We start from the raw sequence: 22,764 nt of genomic DNA, 5'->3' as shown, positions 1-22,764 counted from the left end.
AATAGTTTTTTGAAAAAATCCCTAAGCCCCGGGGTCAGAATTTTATCAAATCTCTGACTTTCGGCAATTGACTTAGAAATGGTGCCAAACGGTTGCAAATGCTCCCCTGAAATGTTTGGCGGTCGAAAGAGAAGGCTTTTTATCACAGGAAAAGAAATCAGCCCTCGACAACTTATTCGGCAGAAAAAGATATTTTTGAAAAAATCTCTAAGCCCCGGGGTCACAATTTCATCAAATCTCTGACTTTCGGCAATTGATTCAAAATTGGTGCCAAACGGTTGCAAATGCTCCCCTGAAAGGTTTGGCGGTCGAAAGAGAAGGCTTTTTATCACAGGAAAAGAAATCAGCCTTCGACAACTTAACCGGCAGAAAAATATTTTTTTGAAAAAATCCCTAAGCCCCGGGGTCACAATTTCATCAAAACTCTGACTTTCAGCAATTGACTCTAAACTGGTGCCAAACGGTTGCAAATGCTCCCCTGAAAGTTTTGCGGTCGAAAGAGAAGGCTTTTTATCACAGGAAAAGAAATCAGCCCTCGACAACTTAACCGGCAGAAAAATATTTTTTTGAAAAAATCCCTAAGCCCCGGGGTCACAATTTCATCAAATCTCTGACTTTCGGCAATTGATTCAAAAATGGTGCCAAACGGTTGCAAATGCTCCCCTGAAAGGTTTGGCGATCGAAAGAGAAGCCTTTTTATCACAGGATAAGAAATCAGCCCTTGACAACTTAACCAGCAGAAAAAGATATTTTCGAAAAAATCCCTAAGCCCCGGGGTCACAATTTCATCAAAACTCCGACTTACCGCAATTGACTCAGAAATGGTGCCAAACGGTTGCAAATGCTCCCCTGAAAGGTTTGGCAGTCGAAAGAGAAGGCTTTTTATCACAGGAAAAGAAATCAGCCCTCAACAAATTAACCGGCAGAGAAAAAGTTTTTTGAAAAAATCCCTAAGCCCCGGGGTCACAATTTCATCAAAACTCTGACTTTCGGCAATTGACTCAGAAATGGTGCCAAACGGTTGCAAATGCTCCCCCGAAAGGTTTGGCAGTCGAAAGAGAAGGCTTTTTATCACAGGAAAAGAAATCAGCCTTCGACAACTTAACCGGCAGAAAAATATTTTTTTGAAAAAATCCCTAAGCTCTTACTTTTGGCAATTGACTCAAAACTGGTGCCAAACTGTTGCAAATGCTCCCCTGAAAGGTTTGGCGGTCAAAACATGAGGTTTTTTTATCACAGGAAAAGAAATCAGCCCTCGACAATTTAACCGTCAGAGAAATATTTTTTTGAAAAAATCCCTAAGCCCCGGGGTCAGAATTTCATCAAATCTCTGACTTTCGGCAATTGACTTAGAAATGGTGCCAAACGGTTGCAAATGCTCCCCTGAAATGTTTGGCGGTCGAAAGAGAAGGCTTTTTATCACAGGAAAAGAAATCAGCCTTCGACAACTTAACCGGCAGAAAAATATTTTTTTGAAAAAATCCCTAAGCTCTTACTTTTGGCAATTGACTCAAAACTGGTGCCAAACTGTTGCAAATGCTCCCCTGAAAGGTTTGGCGGTCGAAACAGGAGGTTTTTTATCACAGGAAAAGAAATCAGCTCTCGACAACTTAACCGGCAGGAAAAGATTTTCTTGAAAAAATCCCTAAGCCCCGGGGTCACAATTTCAACAAATCTCTGACTTTCAGCAACTGATTCAAAAATAGTGCCAAACGGTTGCAAATGCTCCCCTGAAAGGTTTGGCGGTCGAAAGAGAAGGCTTTTTATCACAGGATAAGAAATCAGCCCTTGACAACTTAACCAGCAGAAAAAGATATTTTCGAAAAAATCCCTAAGCCCCGGGGTCACAATTTCATCAAAACTCCGACTTACAGCAATTGATTCAAAAAATGGTGCCAAACGGTTGCAAATGCTCCCCTGAAAAGTTTGGCGGTCGAAACAGAAGGCTTTTTATCACAGGAAAAGAAATCAGCCCTCAACAAATTAACTGGCAGAGAAAAAGTTTTTTGAAAAAATCCCTAAGCCCCGGGGTCACAATTTCATCAAAACTCTGACTTTCGGCAATTGACTCAGAAATGGTGCCAAACGGTTGCAAATGCTCCCCTGAAAGGTTTGGCAGTCGAAAGAGAAGGCTTTTTATCACAGGAAAAGAAATCAGCCTTCGACAACTTAACCGGCAGAAAAATATTTTTTTGAGAAAATCCCTAAGCTCTTACTTTTGGCAATTGACTCAAAACTGGTGCCAAACTGTTGCAAATGCTCCCCTGAAAGGTTTGGCGGTCAAAACATGAGGTTTTTTTATCACAGGAAAAGAAATCAGCCCTCGACAATTTAACCGTCAGAGAAATATTTTTTTGAAAAAATCCCTAAGCCCCGGGGTCAGAATTTCATCAAATCTCTGACTTTCGGCAATTGACTTAGAAATGGTGCCAAACGGTTGCAAATGCTCCCCTGAAATGTTTGGCGGTCGAAAGAGAAGGCTTTTTATCACAGGAAAAGAAATCAGCCCTCGACAACTTATTCGGCAGAAAAATATTTTTTTGAAAAAATCCCTAGGCCCCGGGGTCACAATTTCATCAAATCTCTGACTTTCGGCAATTGACTCAGAAATGGTGCCAAACGGTTTTAAATGCTCCCCTGAAAGGTTTGGCGGTCGAAACAGGAGGTTTTTTTATCACAGGAAAAGAAATCAGCTCTCGACAACTTAACCGGCAGGAAAAGATTTTCTTGAAAAAATCCCTAAGCCCCGGGGTCACAATTTCAACAAATCTCTGACTTTCAGCAACTGATTCAAAAATGGTGCCAAACGGTTGCAAATGCTCCCCTGAAAGGTTTGGCGGTCGAAAGAGAAGGCTTTTTATCACAGGAAAAGAAATCAGCCTTCGACAACTTAACCGGCAGAAAAATATTTATTTGAAAAAATCCCTAAGCCCCGGGGTCACAATTTCATCAAAACTCTGACTTTCAGCAAATGACTCAAAACTGGTGCCAAACAGTTGCAAATGCTCCCCTGAAAGTTTTGCGGTCGAAAGAGAAGGCTTTTTATCACAGGAAAAGAAATCAGCCCTCGACAACTTAACCGGCAGAAAAATATTTTTTTGAAAAAATCCCTAAGCCCCGGGGTCACAATTTCATCAAATCTCTGACTTTCGGCAATTGATTCAAAACTGGTGCCAAACGGTTGCAAATGCTCCCCTGAAAGGTTTGGAGGTCGAAAGAGAAGGCTTTTTATCACAGGAAAAGAAATCAGCCCTCGAAAACTTAACCAGCAGAAAAAGATATTTTTGAAAAAATCCCTAAGCCCCAGGGTCACAATTTCATCAAAACTCTGACTTACCGCAATTGACTCAGAAATGGTGCCAAACGGTTTTAAATGCTCCCCTGAAAGTTTTGCGGTCGAAAGAGAAGGCTTTTTATCACAGGAAAAGAAACCAGCCCTCGACAACTTAACCGGCAGAAAAATATTTTTTTGAAAAAATCCCTAAGCCCCGGGGTCACAATTTCATCAAAACTCCGACTTACAGCAATTGATTCAAAAAATGGTGCCAAACGGTTGCAAATGCTCCCCTGAAAAGTTTGGCGGTCGAAACAGAAGGCTTTTTATCACAGGAAAAGAAATCAGCCCTCAACAAATTAACCGGCAGAGAAAAAGTTTTTTGAAAAAATCCCTAGGCCCCGGGGTCACAATTTCATCAAATCTCTGACTTTCGGCAATTGACTCAGAAATGGTGCCAAACGGTTTTAAATGCTCCCCTGAAAGGTTTGGCGGTCGAAACAGGTGGTTTTTTATCACAGGAAAAGAAATCAGCTCTCGACAACTTAACCGGCAGGAAAAGATTTTCTTGAAAAAATCCCTAAGCCCCGGGGTCACAATTTCAACAAATCTCTGACTTTCAGCAATTGATTCAAAAATGGTGCCAAACGGTTGCAAATGCTCCCCTGAAAGGTTTGGCGGTCGAAAGAGAAGGCTTTTTATCACAGGAAAAGAAATCAGCCTTCGACAACTTAACCGGCAGAAAAATATTTTTTTGAAAAAATCCCTAAGCCCCGGGGTCACAATTTCATCAAAACTCTGACTTTCAGCAATTGACTCAAAACTGGTGCCAAACAGTTGCAAATGCTCCCCTGAAAGTTTTGCGGTCGAAAGAGAAGGCTTTTTATCACAGGAAAAGAAATCAGCCCTCGACAACTTAACCGGCAGAAAAATATTTTTTTGAAAAAATCCCAAAGCCCCGGGGTCACAATTTCATCAAATCTCTGACTTTCGGCAATTGATTCAAAACTGGTGCCAAACGGTTGCAAATGCTCCCCTGAAAGGTTTGGCGGTCGAAAGAGAAGGCTTTTTATCACAGGAAAAGAAATCAGCCCTCGAAAACTTAACCAGCAGAAAAAGATATTTTTGAAAAAATCCCTAAGCCCCAGGGTCACAATTTCATCAAAACTCTGACTTACCGCAATTGACTCAGAAATGGTGCCAAACGGTTTTAAATGCTCCCCTGAAAGTTTTGCGGTCGAAAGAGAAGGCTTTTTATCACAGGAAAAGAAATCAGCCCTCGACAACTTAACCGGCAGAAAAATATTTTTTTGAAAAAATCCCTAAGCCCCGGGGTCACAATTTCATCAAAACTCCGACTTACAGCAATTGATTCAAAAAATGGTGCCAAACGGTAGCAAATGCTCCCCTGAAAAGTTTGGCGGTCGAAACAGAAGGCTTTTTATCACAGGAAAAGAAATCAGCCCTCAACAAATTAACCGGCAAAGAAAAAGTTTTTTGAAAAAATCCCTAGGCCCCGGGGTCACAATTTCATCAAATCTCTGACTTTCGGCAATTGACTCAGAAATGGTGCCAAACGGTTTTAAATGCTCCCCTGAAAGGTTTGGCGGTCGAAACAGGTGGTTTTTTATCACAGGAAAAGAAATCAGCTCTCGACAACTTAACCGGCAGGAAAAGATTTTCTTGAAAAAATCCCTAAGCCCCGGGGTCACAATTTCAACAAATCTCTGACTTTCAGCAATTGATTCAAAAATGGTGCCAAACGGTTGCAAATGCTCCCCTGAAAGGTTTGGCGGTCGAAAGAGAAGGCTTTTTATCACAGGAAAAGAAATCAGCCTTCGACAACTTAACCGGCAGAAAAATATTTTTTTGAAAAAATCCCTAAGCCCCGGGGTCACAATTTCATCAAAACTCTGACTTTCAGCAATTGACTCAAAACTGGTGCCAAACGGTTGCAAATGCTCCCCTGAAAGTTTTGCGGTCGAAAGAGAAGGCTTTTTATCACAGGAAAAGAAATTAGCCCTCGACAACTTAACTGGCAGAAAAATATTTTTTTGAAAAAATCCCTAAGCCCCGGGGTCAAAATTTCATCAAATCTCTGACTTTCGGCAATTGATTCAAAACTGGTGCCAAACGGTTGCAAATGCTCCCCTGAAAGGTTTGGCGGTCGAAAGAGAAGGCTTTTTATCACAGGAAAAGAAATCAGCCCTCGAAAACTTAACCAGCAGAAAAAGATATTTTTGAAAAAATCCCTAAGCCCCAGGGTCACAATTTCATCAAAACTCTGACTTTCAGCAATTGACTCAAAACTGGTGCCAAACGGTTTTAAATGCTCCCCTGAAAGGTTTGGCGGTCGAAAGAGAAGGCTTTTTATCACAGGAAAAGAAATCAGCCCTCGACAACTTAACCGGCAGAAAAATATTTTTTTGAAAAAATCCCTAAGCCCCGGGGTCACAATTTCATCAAAACTCTGACTTTCAGCAATTGATTCAAAAATGGTGCCAAACGGTTGCAAATGCTCCCCTGACAGGTTTGGTGGTCGAAAGAGAAGGCTTTTTATCACAGGAAAAGAAATCAGCCCTCGACTATTTAACCGTCAGAGAAATATTTTTTTGAAAAAATCCCTAAGCCCCGGGGTCACAATTTCATCAAAACTCCGACTTACAGCAATTGATTCAACAATGGTGCCAAACGGTTGCAAATGCTCCCCTGAAAGGTTTGGCGGTCGAAAGAGAAGGCTTTTTATCACAGGATAAGAAATCAGCCCTCGACAACTTAACCAGCAGAAAAAGATATTTTTGAAAAAATCCCTAAGCCCCGGGGTCACAATTTCATCAAAACTCCGACTTACAGCAATTGATTCAAAAAATGGTGCCAAACGGTTGCAAATGCTCCCCTGAAAAGTTTGGCGGTCGAAACAGAAGGCTTTTTATCACAGGAAAAGAAATCAGCCCTCAACAAATTAACCGGCAGAGAAAAAGTTTTTTGAAAAAATCCCTAAGCCCCGGGGTCACAATTTCATCGAAACTCTGACTTTCGGCAATTGACTCAGAAATGGTGCCAAACGGTTGCAAATGCTCCCCTCAAAGGTTTGGCAGTCGAAAGAGAAGGCTTTTTATCACAGGAAAAGAAATCAGCCTTCGACAACTTAACCGGCAGAAAAATACTTTTTTGAAAAAATCCCTAAGCTCTGACTTTTGGCAATTGACTCAAAACTGGTGCCAAACTGTTGCAAATGCTCCCCTGAAAGGTTTGGCGGTCAAAACATGAGGTTTTTTTATCACAGGAAAAGAAATCAGCCCTCGACAACTTAACCGTCAGAGAAATATTTTTTTGAAAAAATTCCCAAGCCCCGGGGTCAGAATTTCATCAAATCTCTGACTTTCGGCAATTGACTTAGAAATGGTGCCAAACGGTTGCAAATGCTCCCCTGAAATGTTTGGCGGTCGAAAGAGAAGGCTTTTTATCACAGGAAAAGAAATCAGCCCTCGACAACTTATTCGGCAGAAAAATATTTTTTTGAAAAAATCCCTAGGCCCCGGGGTCACAATTTCATCAAATCTCTGACTTTCGGCAATTGACTCAGAAATGGTGCCAAACGGTTGCAAATGCTCCCCTGAAAGGTTTGGTGGTCGAAAGATAAGGCTTTTTATCACAGGAAAAGGTAACAGCCCTCGACAACTTAACCGGCAGAGAAATAGTTTTTTGAAAAAATCCCTAAGCCCCGGGGTCAGAATTTTATCAAATCTCTGACTTTCGGCAATTGACTTAGAAATGGTGCCAAACTGTTTCAAATGCTCCCCTGAAATGTTTGGCGGTCGAAAGAGAAGGCTTTTTATCACAGGAAAAGAAATCAGCCCTCGACAACTTATTCGGCAGAAAAAGATATTTTTGAAAAAATCTCTAAGCCCCGGGGTCACAATTTCATCAAATCTCTGACTTTCGGCAATTGACTCAGAAATGGTGCCAAACGGTTGCAAATGCTCCCCTCAAAGGTTTGGCAGTCGAAAGAGAAGGCTTTTTATCACAGGAAAAGAAATCAGCCTTCGACAACTTAACCGGCAGAAAAATACTTTTTTGAAAAAATCCCTAAGCTCTGACTTTTGGCAATTGACTCAAAACTGGTGCCAAACTGTTGCAAATGCTCCCCTGAAAGGTTTGGCGGTCAAAACATGAGGTTTTTTTATCACAGGAAAAGAAATCAGCCCTCGACAACTTAACCGTCAGAGAAATATTTTTTTGAAAAAATTCCCAAGCCCCGGGGTCACAATTTCATCAAATCTCTGACTTTCGGCAATTGACTCAGAAATGGTGCCAAACGGTTTTAAATGCTCCCCTGAAAGGTTTGGTGGTCGAAACAGGAGGGTTTTTATCACAGGAAAAGAAATCAGCCCTCGACAACTTAACCGGCAGGAAAAGATTTTTTTGAAAAAATATCTAAGCCCCGGGGTCACAATTTCATCAAATCTCTGACTTACCGCAATTGACTCAGAAATGGTGCCAAACGGTTTTAAATGCTCCCCTGAAAGTTTTGCGGTCGAAAGAGAAGGCTTTTTATCACAGGAAAAGAAATCAGCCCTCGACAACTTAACCGGCAGAAAAATATTTTTTTGAAAAAATCCCTAAGCCCCGGGGTCACAATTTCATCAAAACTCCGACTTACAGCAATTGATTCAAAAAATGGTGCCAAACGGTTGCAAATGCTCCCCTGAAAAGTTTGGCGGTCGAAACAGAAGGCTTTTTATCACAGGAAAAGAAATCAGCCCTCAACAAATTAACCGGCAGAGAAAAAGTTTTTTGAAAAAATCCCTAGGCCCCGGGGTCACAATTTCATCAAATCTCTGACTTTCGGCAATTGACTCAGAAATGGTGCCAAACGGTTTTAAATGCTCCCCTGAAAGGTTTGGCGGTCGAAACAGGTGGTTTTTTATCCCAGGAAAAGAAATCAGCTCTCGACAACTTAACCGGCAGGAAAAGATTTTCTTGAAAAAATCCCTAAGCCCCGGGGTCACAATTTCAACAAATCTCTGACTTTCAGCAATTGATTCAAAAATGGTGCCAAACGGTTGCAAATGCTCCCCTGAAAGGTTTGGCGGTCGAAAGAGAAGGCTTTTTATCACAGGAAAAGAAATCAGCCTTCGACAACTTAACCGGCAGAAAAATATTTTTTTGAAAAAATCCCTAAGCCCCGGGGTCACAATTTCATCAAAACTCTGACTTTCAGCAATTGACTCAAAACTGGTGCCAAACGGTTGCAAATGCTCCCCTGAAAGTTTTGCGGTCGAAAGAGAAGGCTTTTTATCACAGGAAAAGAAATTAGCCCTCGACAACTTAACTGGCAGAAAAATATTTTTTTGAAAAAATCCCTAAGCCCCGGGGTCAAAATTTCATCAAATCTCTGACTTTCGGCAATTGATTCAAAACTGGTGCCAAACGGTTGCAAATGCTCCCCTGAAAGGTTTGGCGGTCGAAAGAGAAGGCTTTTTATCACAGGAAAAGAAATCAGCCCTCGAAAACTTAACCAGCAGAAAAAGATATTTTTGAAAAAATCCCTAAGCCCCAGGGTCACAATTTCATCAAAACTCTGACTTTCAGCAATTGACTCAAAACTGGTGCCAAACGGTTTTAAATGCTCCCCTGAAAGGTTTGGCGGTCGAAAGAGAAGGCTTTTTATCACAGGAAAAGAAATCAGCCCTCGACAACTTAACCGGCAGAAAAATATTTTTTTGAAAAAATCCCTAAGCCCCGGGGTCACAATTTCATCAAAACTCTGACTTTCAGCAATTGATTCAAAAATGGTGCCAAACGGTTGCAAATGCTCCCCTGACAGGTTTGGCGGTCGAAAGAGAAGGCTTTTTATCACAGGAAAAGAAATCAGCCCTCGACTATTTAACCGTCAGAGAAATATTTTTTTGAAAAAATCCCTAAGCCCCGGGGTCACCATTTCATCAAATCTCTGACTTTCGGCAAATGACTCAGAAATGGTGCCAAACGGTTTTAAATGCTCCCCTGAAAAGTTTGGCGGTCGAAACAGGAGGGTTTTTATCACAGGAAAAGAAATCAGCCCTCGACAACTTATCCGGCAGGAAAAGCTTTTCTTGTAAAAATCCCTAAGCCCCGGGGTCACAATTTCATCAAAACTCCGACTTACAGCAATTGATTCAAAAAATGGTGCCAAACGGTTGCAAATGCTCCCCTGAAAAGTTTGGCGGTCGAAACAGAAGGCTTTTTATCACAGGAAAAGAAATCAGCCCTCAACAAATTAACCGGCAGAGAAAAAGTTTTTTGAAAAAATCCCTAAGCCCCGGGGTCACAATTTCATCGAAACTCTGACTTTCGGCAATTGACTCAGAAATGGTGCCAAACGGTTGCAAATGCTCCCCTCAAAGGTTTGGCAGTCGAAAGAGAAGGCTTTTTATCACAGGAAAAGAAATCAGCCTTCGACAACTTAACCGGCAGAAAAATATTTTTTTGAAAAAATCCCTAAGCTCTGACTTTTGGCAATTGACTCAAAACTGGTGCCAAACTGTTGCAAATGCTCCCCTGAAAGGTTTGGCGGTCAAAACATGAGGTTTTTTTATCACAGGAAAAGAAATCAGCCCTCGACAACTTAACCGTCAGAGAAATATTTTTTTGAAAAAATTCCCAAGCCCCGGGGTCAGAATTTCATCAAATCTCTGACTTTCGGCAATTGACTTAGAAATGGTGCCAAACGGTTGCAAATGCTCCCCTGAAATGTTTGGCGGTCGAAAGAGAAGGCTTTTTATCACAGGAAAAGAAATCAGCCCTCGACAACTTATTCGGCAGAAAAATATTTTTTTGAAAAAATCCCTAAGCCCCGGGGTCACAATTTCATCAAATCTCTGACTTTCGGCAATTGACTCAGAAATGGTGCCAAACGGTTGCAAATGCTCCCCTGAAAGGTTTGGTGGTCGAAAGATAAGGCTTTTTATCACAGGAAAAGGTAACAGCCCTCGACAACTTAACCGGCAGAGAAATAGTTTTTTGAAAAAATCCCTAAGCCCCGGGGTCAGAATTTTATCAAATCTCTGACTTTCGGCAATTGACTTAGAAATGGTGCCAAACTGTTTCAAATGCTCCCCTGAAATGTTTGGCGGTAGAAAGAGAAGGCTTTTTATCACAGGAAAAGAAATCAGCCCTCGACAACTTATTCGGCAGAAAAAGATATTTTTGAAAAAATCTCTAAGCCCCGGGGTCACAATTTCATCAAATCTCTGACTTTCGGCAATTGACTCAGAAATGGTGCCAAACGGTTTTAAATGCTCCCCTGAAAGGTTTGGTGGTCGAAACAGGAGGGTTTTTATCACAGGAAAAGAAATCAGCCCTCGACAACTTAACCGGCAGGAAAAGATTTTTTTGAAAAAATATCTAAGCCCCGGGGTCACAATTTCATCAAATCTCTGACTTTCGGCAATTGATTCAAAATTGGTGCCAAACGGTTGCAAATGCTCCCCTGAAAGGTTTGGCGGTCGAAAGAGAAGGCTTTTTATCACAGGAAAAGAAATCAGCCTTCGACAACTTAACCGGCAGAAAAATATTTTTTTGAAAAAATCCCTAAGCCCCGGGGTCACAATTTCATCAAAACTCTGATTTTCAGCAATTGACTCAAAACTGGTGCCAAACGGTTGCAAATGCTCCCCTGAAAGTATTGCGGTCGAAAGAGAAGGCTTTTTATCACAGGAAAAGAAATCAGCCCTCGACAACTTAATCGGCAGAAAAAAATTTTTTTTGAAAAAATCCCTAAGCCCCGGGGTCACAATTTCATCAAAACTCCGACTTACAGCAATTGATTCAAAAAATGGTGCCAAACGGTTGCAAATGCTCCCCTGAAAAGTTTGGCGGTCGAAACAGAAGGCTTTTTATCACAGGAAAAGAAATCAGCCCTCAACAAATTAACCGGCAGAGAAAAAGTTTTTTGAAAAAATCCCTAACCCCAGGGGTCACAATTTCATCAAAACTCTGACTTTCGGCAATTGACTCAGAATTGGTCCCAAACGGTTGCAAATGCTCCCCTGAAAGGTTTGGCAGTCGAAAGAGAAGGCTTTTTATCACAGGAAAAGAAATCAGCCTTCGACAACTTAACCGGCAGAAAAATATTTTTTTGAAAAAATCCCTAAGCTCTGACTTTTGGCAATTGACTCAAAACTGGTGCCAAACTGTTGCAAATGCTCCCCTGAAAGGTTTGGCGGTCAAAACATGAGGTTTTTTTATCACAGGAAAAGAAATCAGCCCTCGACAACTTAACCGTCAGAGAAATATTTTTTTGAAAAAATCCCTAAGCCCCGGGGTCAGAATTTCATCAAATCTCTGACTTTCGGCAATTGACTTAGAAATGGTGCCAAACGGTTGCAAATGCTCCCCTGAAATGTTTGGCGGTCGAAAGAGAAGGCTTTTTATCACAGGAAAAGAAATCAGCCCTCGACAACTTATTCGGCAGAAAAATATTTTTTTGAAAAAATCCCTAGGCCCCGGGGTCACAATTTCATCAAATCTCTGACTCTCGGCAATTGATTCAAAAATGGTGCCAAACGGTTTTAAATGCTCCCCTGAAAGGTTTGGCGGTCGAAACAGGAGGTTTTTTATCACAGTAAAAGAAATCAGCTCTCGACAACTTAACCGGCAGGAAAAGATTTTCTTGAAAAAATCCCTAAGCCCCGGGGTCACAATTTCAACAAATCTCTGACTTTCAGCAATTGATTCAAAAATGGTGCCAAACCGTTGCAAATGCTCCCCTGAAAGGTTTGGCGGTCGAAAGAGAAGGCTTTTTATCACAGGAAAAGAAATCAGCCTTCGACAACTTAACCGGCAGAAAAATATTTATTTGAAAAAATCCCTAAGCCCCGGGGTCACAATTTCATCAAAACTCTGACTTTCAGCAATTGACTCAAAACTGGTGCCAAACGGTTGCAAATGCTCCCCTGAAAGTTTTGCGGTCGAAAGAGAAGGCTTTTTATCACAGGAAAAGAAATCAGCCCTCGACAACTTAACCGGCAGAAAAAGATATTTTTGAAAAAATCCCTAAGCCCCAGGGTCACAATTTCATCAAAACTCTGACTTTCAGCAATTGACTCAAAACTGGTGCCAAACGGTTTTAAATGCTCCCCTGAAAGTTTTGCGGTCGAAAGAGAAGGCTTTTTATCACAGGAAAAGAAATCAGCCCTCGACAACTTAACCGTCAGAGAAATATTTTTTTGAAAAAATCCCTAAGCCCCGGGGTCACAATTTCATCAAAACTCCGACTTACAGCAATTGATTCAAAAATGGTGCCAAACGGTTGCAAATGCTCCCCTGAAAAGTTTGGCGGTCGAAACAGAAGGCTTTTTATCACAGGAAAAGAAATCAGCCCTCAACAAATTAACCGGCAGAGAAAAAGTTTTTTGAAAAAATCCCTAACCCCAGGGGTCACAATTTCATCAAAACTCTGACTTTCGGCAATTGACTCAGAATTGGTCCCAAACGGTTGCAAATGCTCCCCTGAAAGGTTTGGCAGTCGAAAGAGAAGGCTTTTTATCACAGGAAAAGAAATCAGCCTTCGACAACTTAACCGGCAGAAAAATATTTTTTTGAAAAAATCCCTAAGCTCTGACTTTTGGCAATTGACTCAAAACTGGTGCCAAACTGTTGCAAATGCTCCCCTGAAAGGTTTGGCGGTCAAAACATGAGGTTTTTTTATCACAGGAAAAGAAATCAGCCCTCGACAACTTAACCGTCAGAGAAATATTTTTTTGAAAAAATCCCTAAGCCCCGGGGTCAGAATTTCATCAAATCTCTGACTTTCGGCAATTGACTTAGAAATGGTGCCAAACGGTTGCAAATGCTCCCCTGAAATGTTTGGCGGTCGAAAGAGAAGGCTTTTTATCACAGGAAAAGAAATCAGCCCTCGACAACTTATTCGGCAGAAAAATATTTTTTTGAAAAAATCCCTAAGCCCCGGGGTCACAATTTCATCAAAACTCCGACTTACAGCAATTGATTCAAAAATGGTGCCAGACGGTTGCAAATGCTCCCCTGACAGGTTTGGCGGTCGAAAGAGAAGGCTTTTTATCACAGGAAAAGAAATCAGCCCTCGACTATTTAACCGTCAGAGAAATATTTTTTTGAAAAAATCCCTAAGCCCCGGGGTCACAATTTCATCAAAACTCCGACTTACAGCAATTGATTCAAAAATGGTGCCAAACGGTTGCAAATGCTCCCCTGAAAAGTTTGGCGGTCGAAACAGAAGGCTTTTTATCACAGGAAAAGAAATCAGCCCTCAACAAATTAACCGGCAGAGAAAAAGTTTTTTGAAAAAATCCCTAACCCCAGGGGTCACAATTTCATCAAAACTCTGACTTTCGGCAATTGACTCAGAATTGGTCCCAAACGGTTGCAAATGCTCCCCTGAAAGGTTTGGCAGTCGAAAGAGAAGGCTTTTTATCACAGGAAAAGAAATCAGCCTTCGACAACTTAACCGGCAGAAAAATATTTTTTTGAAAAAATCCCTAAGCTCTGACTTTTGGCAATTGACTCAAAACTGGTGCCAAACTGTTGCAAATGCTCCCCTGAAAGGTTTGGCGGTCAAAACATGAGGTTTTTTTATCACAGGAAAAGAAATCAGCCCTCGACAACTTAACCGTCAGAGAAATATTTTTTTGAAAAAATCCCTAAGCCCCGGGGTCAGAATTTCATCAAATCTCTGACTTTCGGCAATTGACTTAGAAATGGTGCCAAACGGTTGCAAATGCTCCCCTGAAATGTTTGGCGGTCGAAAGAGAAGGCTTTTTATCACAGGAAAAGAAATCAGCCCTCGACAACTTATTCGGCAGAAAAATATTTTTTTGAAAAAATCCCTAGGCCCCGGGGTCACAATTTCATCAAATCTCTGACTCTCGGCAATTGATTCAAAAATGGTGCCAAACGGTTTTAAATGCTCCCCTGAAAGGTTTGGCGGTCGAAACAGGAGGTTTTTTATCACAGTAAAAGAAATCAGCTCTCGACAACTTAACCGGCAGGAAAAGATTTTCTTGAAAAAATCCCTAAGCCCCGGGGTCACAATTTCAACAAATCTCTGACTTTCAGCAATTGATTCAAAAATGGTGCCAAACCGTTGCAAATGCTCCCCTGAAAGGTTTGGCGGTCGAAAGAGAAGGCTTTTTATCACAGGAAAAGAAATCAGCCTTCGACAACTTAACCGGCAGAAAAATATTTATTTGAAAAAATCCCTAAGCCCCGGGGTCACAATTTCATCAAAACTCTGACTTTCAGCAATTGACTCAAAACTGGTGCCAAACGGTTTTAAACGCTCCCCTGAAAGTTTTGCGGTCGAAAGAGAAGGCTTTTTATCACAGGAAAAGAAATCAGCCCTCGACTATTTAACCGTCAGAGAAATATTTTTTTGAAAAAATCCCTAAGCCCCGGGGTCACAATTTCATCAAAACTCTGACGTTCGGCAATTAACTCAGAAATAGTGACAAACGGTTGCAAATGCTCCCCTGAAAGGTTTGGCAGTCGAAAGAGAAGGCTTTTTATCACAGGAAAAGAAATCAGCCTTCGACAACTTAACCGGCAGAAAAATATTTTTTTGAAATAATCCCTAAGCTCTGACTTTTGGCAATTGACGCAAAACTGGTGCCAAACTGTTGCAAATGCTCCCCTGAAAGGTTTGGCGGTCAAAACATGAGGTTTTTTATCACAGGAAAAGAAATCGGCCCTCGACAACTTAACCGTCAGAGAAATATTTTTTTGAAAAAATCCCTAAGCCCCGGGGTCAGAATTTCATCAAACCTCTGACTTTCGGCAATTGACTTAGAAATGGTGCCAAATGGTTGCAAATGCTCCCCTGAAATGTTTGGCGGTCGAAAGAGAAGGCTTTTTATCACAGGAAAAGAAATCAGCCCTCGACAACTTAACCAGCAGAAAAAGATATTTTTGAAAAAATCCCTAAGCCCCGGGTTCACAATTTCATCAAAACTCTGACTTACAGCAATTGATTCAAAAATGGTGCCAAACGGTTTTAAATGCTCCCCTGAAAGTTTTGCGGTCGAAAGAGAAGGCTTTTTATCACAGGAAAAGAAATCAGCCTTCGACAACTTAACCGGCAGAAAAATATTTTTTTGAAAAAATCCCTAAGCTCTGACTTTTGGCAATTGACTCAAAACTGGTGCCAAACTGTTGCAAATGCTCCCCTGAAAGGTTTGGCGGTCAAAACATGAGGTTTTTTTATCACAGGAAAAGAAATCAGCCCTCGACAACTTAACCGTCAGAGAAATATTTTTTTGAAAAAATCCCTAAGCCCCGGGGTCAGAATTTCATCAAATCTCTGACTTTCGGCAATTGACTTAGAAATGGTGCCAAACGGTTGCAAATGCTCCCCTGAAATGTTTGGCGGTCGAAAGAGAAGGCTTTTTATCACAGGAAAAGAAATCAGCCCTCGACAACTTATTCGGCAGAAAAATATTTTTTTGAAAAAATCCCTAGGCCCCGGGGTCACAATTTCATCAAATCTCTGACTCTCGGCAATTGATTCAAAAATGGTGCCAAACGGTTTTAAATGCTCCCCTGAAAGGTTTGGCGGTCGAAACAGGAGGTTTTTTATCACAGTAAAAGAAATCAGCTCTCGACAACTTAACCGGCAGGAAAAGATTTTCTTGAAAAAATCCCTAAGCCCCGGGGTCACAATTTCAACAAATCTCTGACTTTCAGCAATTGATTCAAAAATGGTGCCAAACCGTTGCAAATGCTCCCCTGAAAGGTTTGGCGGTCGAAAGAGAAGGCTTTTTATCACAGGAAAAGAAATCAGCCTTCGACAACTTAACCGGCAGAAAAATATTTATTTGAAAAAATCCCTAAGCCCCGGGGTCACAATTTCATCAAAACTCTGACTTTCAGCAATTGACTCAAAACTGGTGCCAAACGGTTTTAAACGCTCCCCTGAAAGTTTTGCGGTCGAAAGAGAAGGCTTTTTATCACAGGAAAAGAAATCAGCCCTCGACTATTTAACCGTCAGAGAAATATTTTTTTGAAAAAATCCCTAAGCCCCGGGGTCACAATTTCATCAAAACTCTGACGTTCGGCAATTAACTCAGAAATAGTGACAAACGGTTGCAAATGCTCCCCTGAAAGGTTTGGCAGTCGAAAGAGAAGGCTTTTTATCACAGGAAAAGAAATCAGCCTTCGACAACTTAACCGGCAGAAAAATATTTTTTTGAAATAATCCCTAAGCTCTGACTTTTGGCAATTGACGCAAAACTGGTGCCAAACTGTTGCAAATGCTCCCCTGAAAGGTTTGGCGGTCAAAACATGAGGTTTTTTATCACAGGAAAAGAAATCGGCCCTCGACAACTTAACCGTCAGAGAAATATTTTTTTGAAAAAATCCCTAAGCCCCGGGGTCAGAATTTCATCAAACCTCTGACTTTCGGCAATTGACTTAGAAATGGTGCCAAATGGTTGCAAATGCTCCCCTGAAATGTTTGGCGGTCGAAAGAGAAGGCTTTTTATCACAGGAAAAGAAATCAGCCCTCGACAACTTAACCAGCAGAAAAAGATATTTTTGAAAAAATCCCTAAGCCCCGGGTTCACAATTTCATCAAAACTCTGACTTACAGCAATTGATTCAAAAATGGTGCCAAACGGTTTTAAATGCTCCCCTGAAAGTTTTGCGGTCGAAAGAGAAGGCTTTTTATCACAGGAAAAGAAATCAGCCCTCGACTATTTAACCGTCAGAGAATTATTTTTTTGAAAAAATCCCTAAGCCCCGGGGTCACAATTTCATCAAATCTCTGACTTTCGGCAATTGACTCAGAAATGGTGCCAAACGGTTTTAAATGCTCCCCTGAAAGGTTAGGCGGTCGAAATAGAAGGCTTTTTATCACAGGAAAAGAAATCAGCCTCTACAACTTAACCAGCAGAAAAAGATATTTTTGAAAAAATCCCTAAGCCCCGGGGTCACAATTTCATCAAAACTCCGACTTACAGCAATTGATTCAAAAATGGTGCCAAACGGTTGCAAATGCTCCCCTGAAAAGTTTGACGGTCGAAACAGAAGGCTTTTTATCACAGGAAAAGAAATCAGCCCTCAACAAATTAACCGGCAGAGAAAAAGTATTTTGAAAAAATCCCTAAGCCCCAGGGTCACAATTTCATCAAAACTCTGACTTTCGGCAATTGACTCAGAATTGGTCCCAAACGGTTGCAAATGCTCCCCTGAAAGGTTTGGCAGTCGAAAGAGAAGGCTTTTTATCACAGGAAAAGAAATCAGCCTTCGACAACTTAACCGGCAGAAAAATATTTTTTTGAAATAATCCCTAAGCTCTGACTTTTGGCAATTGACGCAAAACTGGTGCCAAACTGTTGCAAATGCTCCCCTGAAAGGTTTGGCGGTCAAAACATGAGGTTTTTTATCACAGGAAAAGAAATCGGCCCTCGACAATTTAACCGGCAGAAAAATATTTTTTTGAAAATATCCCTAAGCCCCGGGGTCACAATTTCATCAAAACTCCGACTTACAGCAATTGATTCAAAAATGGTGCCAAACGGTTTTAAATGCTCCCCTGACAGGTTTGGCGGTCGAAAGAGAAGGCCTTTTATCACAGGAAAAGAAATCAGCCCTCGACTATTTAACCGTCAGAGAAATATTTTTTTGAAAAAATCCCTAAGCCCCGGGGTCACAATTTCATCAAATCTCTGACTTTCGGCAATTGACTCAGAAATGGTGCCAAACGGTTTTAAATGCTCCCCTGAAAGGTTTGGCGGTCGAAACAGGAGGGTTTTTATCACAGGAAAAGAAATCAGCCCTCGACAACTTAACCGGCAGGAAAAGATTTTCTTGAAAAAATCCGTAAGCCCCGGGGTCACAATTTCATCAAATCTCTGACTTTCGGCAATTGATTCAAAAATGGTGCCAAACGGTTGCAAATGCTCCCCTGAAAGGTTTGGCGGTCGAAAGAGAAGGCTTTTTATCACAGGAAAAGAAATCAGCCTTCGACAACTTAACCGGCAGAAAAATATTTTTTTGAAAAAATCCCTAAGCCCCGGGGTCACAATTTCATCAAAACTCTGACTTTCAGCAATTGACTCAAAACTGGTGCCAAACGGTTGCAAATGCTCCCCTGAAAGTTTTGCGGTCGAAACAGAAGCCTTTTTATCACAGGAAAAGAAATCAGCCCTCGACAATTTAACCGGCAGAAAAATATTTTTTTGAAAAAATCCCTAAGCCCCGGGGTCACAATTTCATCAAATCTCTGACTTTCGGCAATTGATTCAACAATGGTGCCAAACGGTTGCAAATGCTCCCCTGAAAGGTTTGGCGGTCGAAAGAGAAGGCTTTTTATCACAAGATAAGAAATCAGCCCTCGACAATTTAACCGGCAGAAAAATATTTTTTTGAAAAAATCCCAAAGCCCCGGGGTCACAATTTCATCAAAACTCCGACTTACAGCAATTGATTCAAAAATGGTGCCAAACGGTTGCAAATGCTCCCCTGAAAAGTTTGGCGGTCGAAACAGAAGGCTTTTTATCACAGGAAAAGAAATCAGCCCTCAACAAATTAACCGGCAGAGAAAAAGTATTTTGAAAAAATCCCTAAGCCCCGGGGTCACAATTTCATCAAAACTCTGACTTTCGGCAATTGACTCAGAAATGGTGCCAAACGGTTGCAAATGCTCCCCTGAAAGGTTTGGCAGTCGAAAGAGAAGGCTTTTTATCACAGGAAAAGAAATCAGCCTTCGACAACTTAACCGGCAGAAAAATATTTTTTTGAGAAAATCCCTAAGCTCTGACTTTTGGCAATTGACGCAAAACTGGTGCCAAATTGTTGCAAATGCTCCCCTGAAAGGTTTGGCGGTCAAAACATGAGGTTTTTTATCACAGGAAAAGAAATCAGCCCTCGACAACTTAACCGTCGGAGAAATATTTTTTTGAAAAAATCCCTAAGCCCCGGGGTCACAATTTCATAAAATCTCTGACTTTTGGCAATTGATTCAAAAATGGTGCCAAACGGTTTTAAATGCTCCCCTGAAAGGTTTGGCGGTCGAAAGAGAAGGCTTTTTATCAAAGGAAAAGAAATCAGCCCTCGACAACTTAACCGGCAGAGAAATAGTTTTTTGAAAAAATCCCTAAGCCCCGGGGTCACAATTTCATCAAAACTCTGACTTTCGGCAATTGACTCAGAAATGGTGCCAAACGGTTGCAAATGCTCCCCTGAAAGTATTGCGGTCGAAAGAGAAGGCTTTTTATCACAGGATAAGAAATCAGCCTTCGACAACTTAACCAGCAGAAAAATATTTTTTTGAAAAAATCCCTAAGCCCGGGGGTCACAATTTCATCAAATCTCTGACTTTCGGCAATTGATTCAAAAATGGTGCCAAACGGTTGCAAATGCTCCCCTGTATGGTTTGGCGGTCGAAAGAGAAGGCTTTTTATCACAGGAAAAGAAATCAGCCTTCGACAACTTAACCAGCAGAAAAATATTTTTTTGAAAAAATCCCTAAGCTCCGGGGTCACAATTTCATCAAAACTCTGACTTTCGGCAATTGATTCAAAAATGGTGCCAAACGGTTGCAAATGCTCCTCTGAAAGGTTTGGCGGTCGAAAGAGAAGGCTTTTTATCACAGGAAAAGAAATCAGCCCTCGACAACTTAACCGGCAGAGAAATAGTTTTTTGAAAAAATCCCTAAGCCCCGGGGTCACAATTTTATCAAAAATCTGACGTTCGGCAATTGACTCAGAAATGATGCCAAACGGTTGCAAATGCTCCTCTGAAAGGTTTGGCGGTCGAAAGAGAAGGGTTTTTATCACAGGAAAAGAAATCAGCCCTCGACAACTTAACCGGCAGGAAAATATTTTCTTGAAAAAATCCCTAAGCCCCGGGGTCACAATTTCATCAAAAATCTAACGTTCGGCAATTGACTCAGAAATGGTGCCAAACGGTTGCAAATGCTCCTCTGAAAGGTTTGGCGGTTGAAAGAGAAGGGTTTTTATCACAGGAAAAGAAATCAGCCCTTGACAACTTAACCGGCAGAGAAAAAGTATTTTGAAAAAATCCCTAAGCCCCGGGGTCACAATTTCATCAAAACTCTGACTTTCGGCAATTGACTCAGAAATGGTGCCAAACGGTTGCAAATGCTCCCCTGAAAGGTTTGGCAGTCGAAAGAGAAGGCTTTTTATCACAGGAAAAGAAATCAGCCTTCGACAACTTAACCGGCAGAAAAATATTTTTTTGAGAAAATTCCTAAGCTCTGACTTTTGGCAATTGACGCAAAACTGGTGCCAAATTGTTGCAAATGCTCCCCTGAAAGGTTTGGCGGTCAAAACATGAGGTTTTTTATCACAGGAAAAGAAATCAGCCCTCGACAACTTAACCAGCAGAAAAATATTTTTTTGAAAAAATCCCTAAGCCCGGGGGTCACAATTTCATCAAATCTCTGACTTTCGGCAATTGATTCAAAAATGGTGCCAAACGGTTGCAAATGCTCCCCTGTATGGTTTGGCGGTCGAAAGAGAAGGCTTTTTATCACAGGAAAAGAAATCAGCCTTCGACAACTTAACCAGCAGAAAAATATTTTTTTGAAAAAATCCCTAAGCTCCGGGGTCACAATTTCATCAAAACTCTGACTTTCGGCAATTGATTCAAAAATGGTGCCAAACGGTTGCAAATGCTCCTCTGAAAGGTTTGGCGGTCGAAAGAGAAGGCTTTTTATCACAGGAAAAGAAATCAGCCCTCGACAACTTAACCGGCAGAGAAATAGTTTTTTGAAAAAATCCCTAAGCCCCGGGGTCACAATTTTATCAAAAATCTGACGTTCGGCAATTGACTCAGAAATGATGCCAAACGGTTGCAAATGCTCCTCTGAAAGGTTTGGCGGTCGAAAGAGAAGGGTTTTTATCACAGGAAAAGAAATCAGCCCTCGACAACTTAACCGGCAGGAAAATATTTTCTTGAAAAAATCCCTAAGCCCCGGGGTCACAATTTCATCAAAAATCTAACGTTCGGCAATTGACTCAGAAATGGTGCCAAACGGTTGCAAATGCTCCTCTGAAAGGTTTGGCGGTTGAAAGAGAAGGGTTTTTATCACAGGAAAAGAAATCAGCCCTTGACAACTTAACCGGCAGGAAAAGATTTTCTTGAAAAAATCCCTAAGCCCCGGGGTCACAATTTCATCAAAACTCTGACGTTCGGCAATTGACTCAGAAATGGTGCCAAACGGTTGCAAATTCTCCTCTGAAAGGTTTGGCGGTCGAAAGAGAAGGCTTTTTATCACAGGAAAAGAAATCAGCCTTCGACAACTTAACCAGCAGAAAAATATTTTTTTGAAAAAATCCCTAAGCCCCGGGGTCACAATTTCATCAAAACTCTGACTTTTGGTAATTGACTCAAAACTGGTGCCAAACTGTTGCAAATGCTCCCCTGAAAGGTTTGGCGGTCAAAACATGAGGTTTTTTATCACAGGAAAAGAAATCAGCCCTCGACAACTTAACCGTCAGAGAAATATTTTTTTGAAAAAATCCCTAAGCCCCGGGGTCAGAATTTCATCAAATCTCTGACTTTCGGCAATTGACTTAGAAATGGTGCCAAACGGTTGTAAATGCTCCCCTGAAAGGTTTGGCGGTCGAAGCAGGAGGTTGTTTATCACAGGAAAAGAAATCAGCCCTCGACAACTTAACCGGCAGAGAAATAGTTTTTTGAAAAAATCCCTCAGCCCCGGGGTCACAATTTCATCAAAACTCTGACTTTCGGCAATTGACTCAGAAATGGTGCCAAACGGTTTTAAATGCTCCCCTGAAAGGTTTGGCGGTCGAAAGAGAAGGCTTTTTATCACAGGAAAAGAAATAAGCCCTCGACAACTTAACCGGCAGGAAAAGATTTTCTTGAAAAAATCCCTAAGTCCCCGGGGTCACAATTTCATCAAAACTCTGACTTTTGGCAATTGACTCAAAACTGGTTCCAAACTGTTGCAAATGCTCCCCTGAAAGGTTTGTCGGTTAAAACATGAGGTTATTTATCACAGGAAAAGAAATCAGCCCTCGACAACTTAACTGTCAAGGAAATATTTTTTTGAAAAAATCCCTAAGCCCCGGGGTCAGAATTTCATCAAACCTCTGACTTTCGGCAATTGATTCAAAAATGGTGCCAAACGGTTGCAAATGCTCCCCTGAAAGGTTTGGCGGTCGAAAGAGAAGGCTTTTTATCACAGGATAAGAAATCAGCCTTCGACAACTTAACCAGCAGAAAAATATTTTTTTGAAAAAATCCCTAAGCCCCGGGGTCACAATTTCATCAAATCTCTGACTTTCGGCAATTGATTCAAAAATGGTGCCAAACGGTTGCAAATGCTCCCCTGTATGGTTTGGCGGTCGAAAGAGAAGGCTTTTTATCACAGGAAAAGAAATCAGCCTTCGACAACTTAACCAGCAGAAAAATATTTTTTTGAAAAAATCCCTAAGCTCCGGGGTCACAATTTCATCAAAACTCTGACTTTCGGCAATTGATTC

This window comes from Podarcis cretensis (assembly GCF_951804945.1).
Source record: "Podarcis cretensis genome assembly, chromosome: 12".
Classification (NCBI taxonomy): Eukaryota; Metazoa; Chordata; class Lepidosauria; order Squamata; family Lacertidae; genus Podarcis; species Podarcis cretensis.
The sequence above is the reverse complement of the archived record's forward strand: the minus strand, read 5'-3'. Positions refer to the sequence as shown.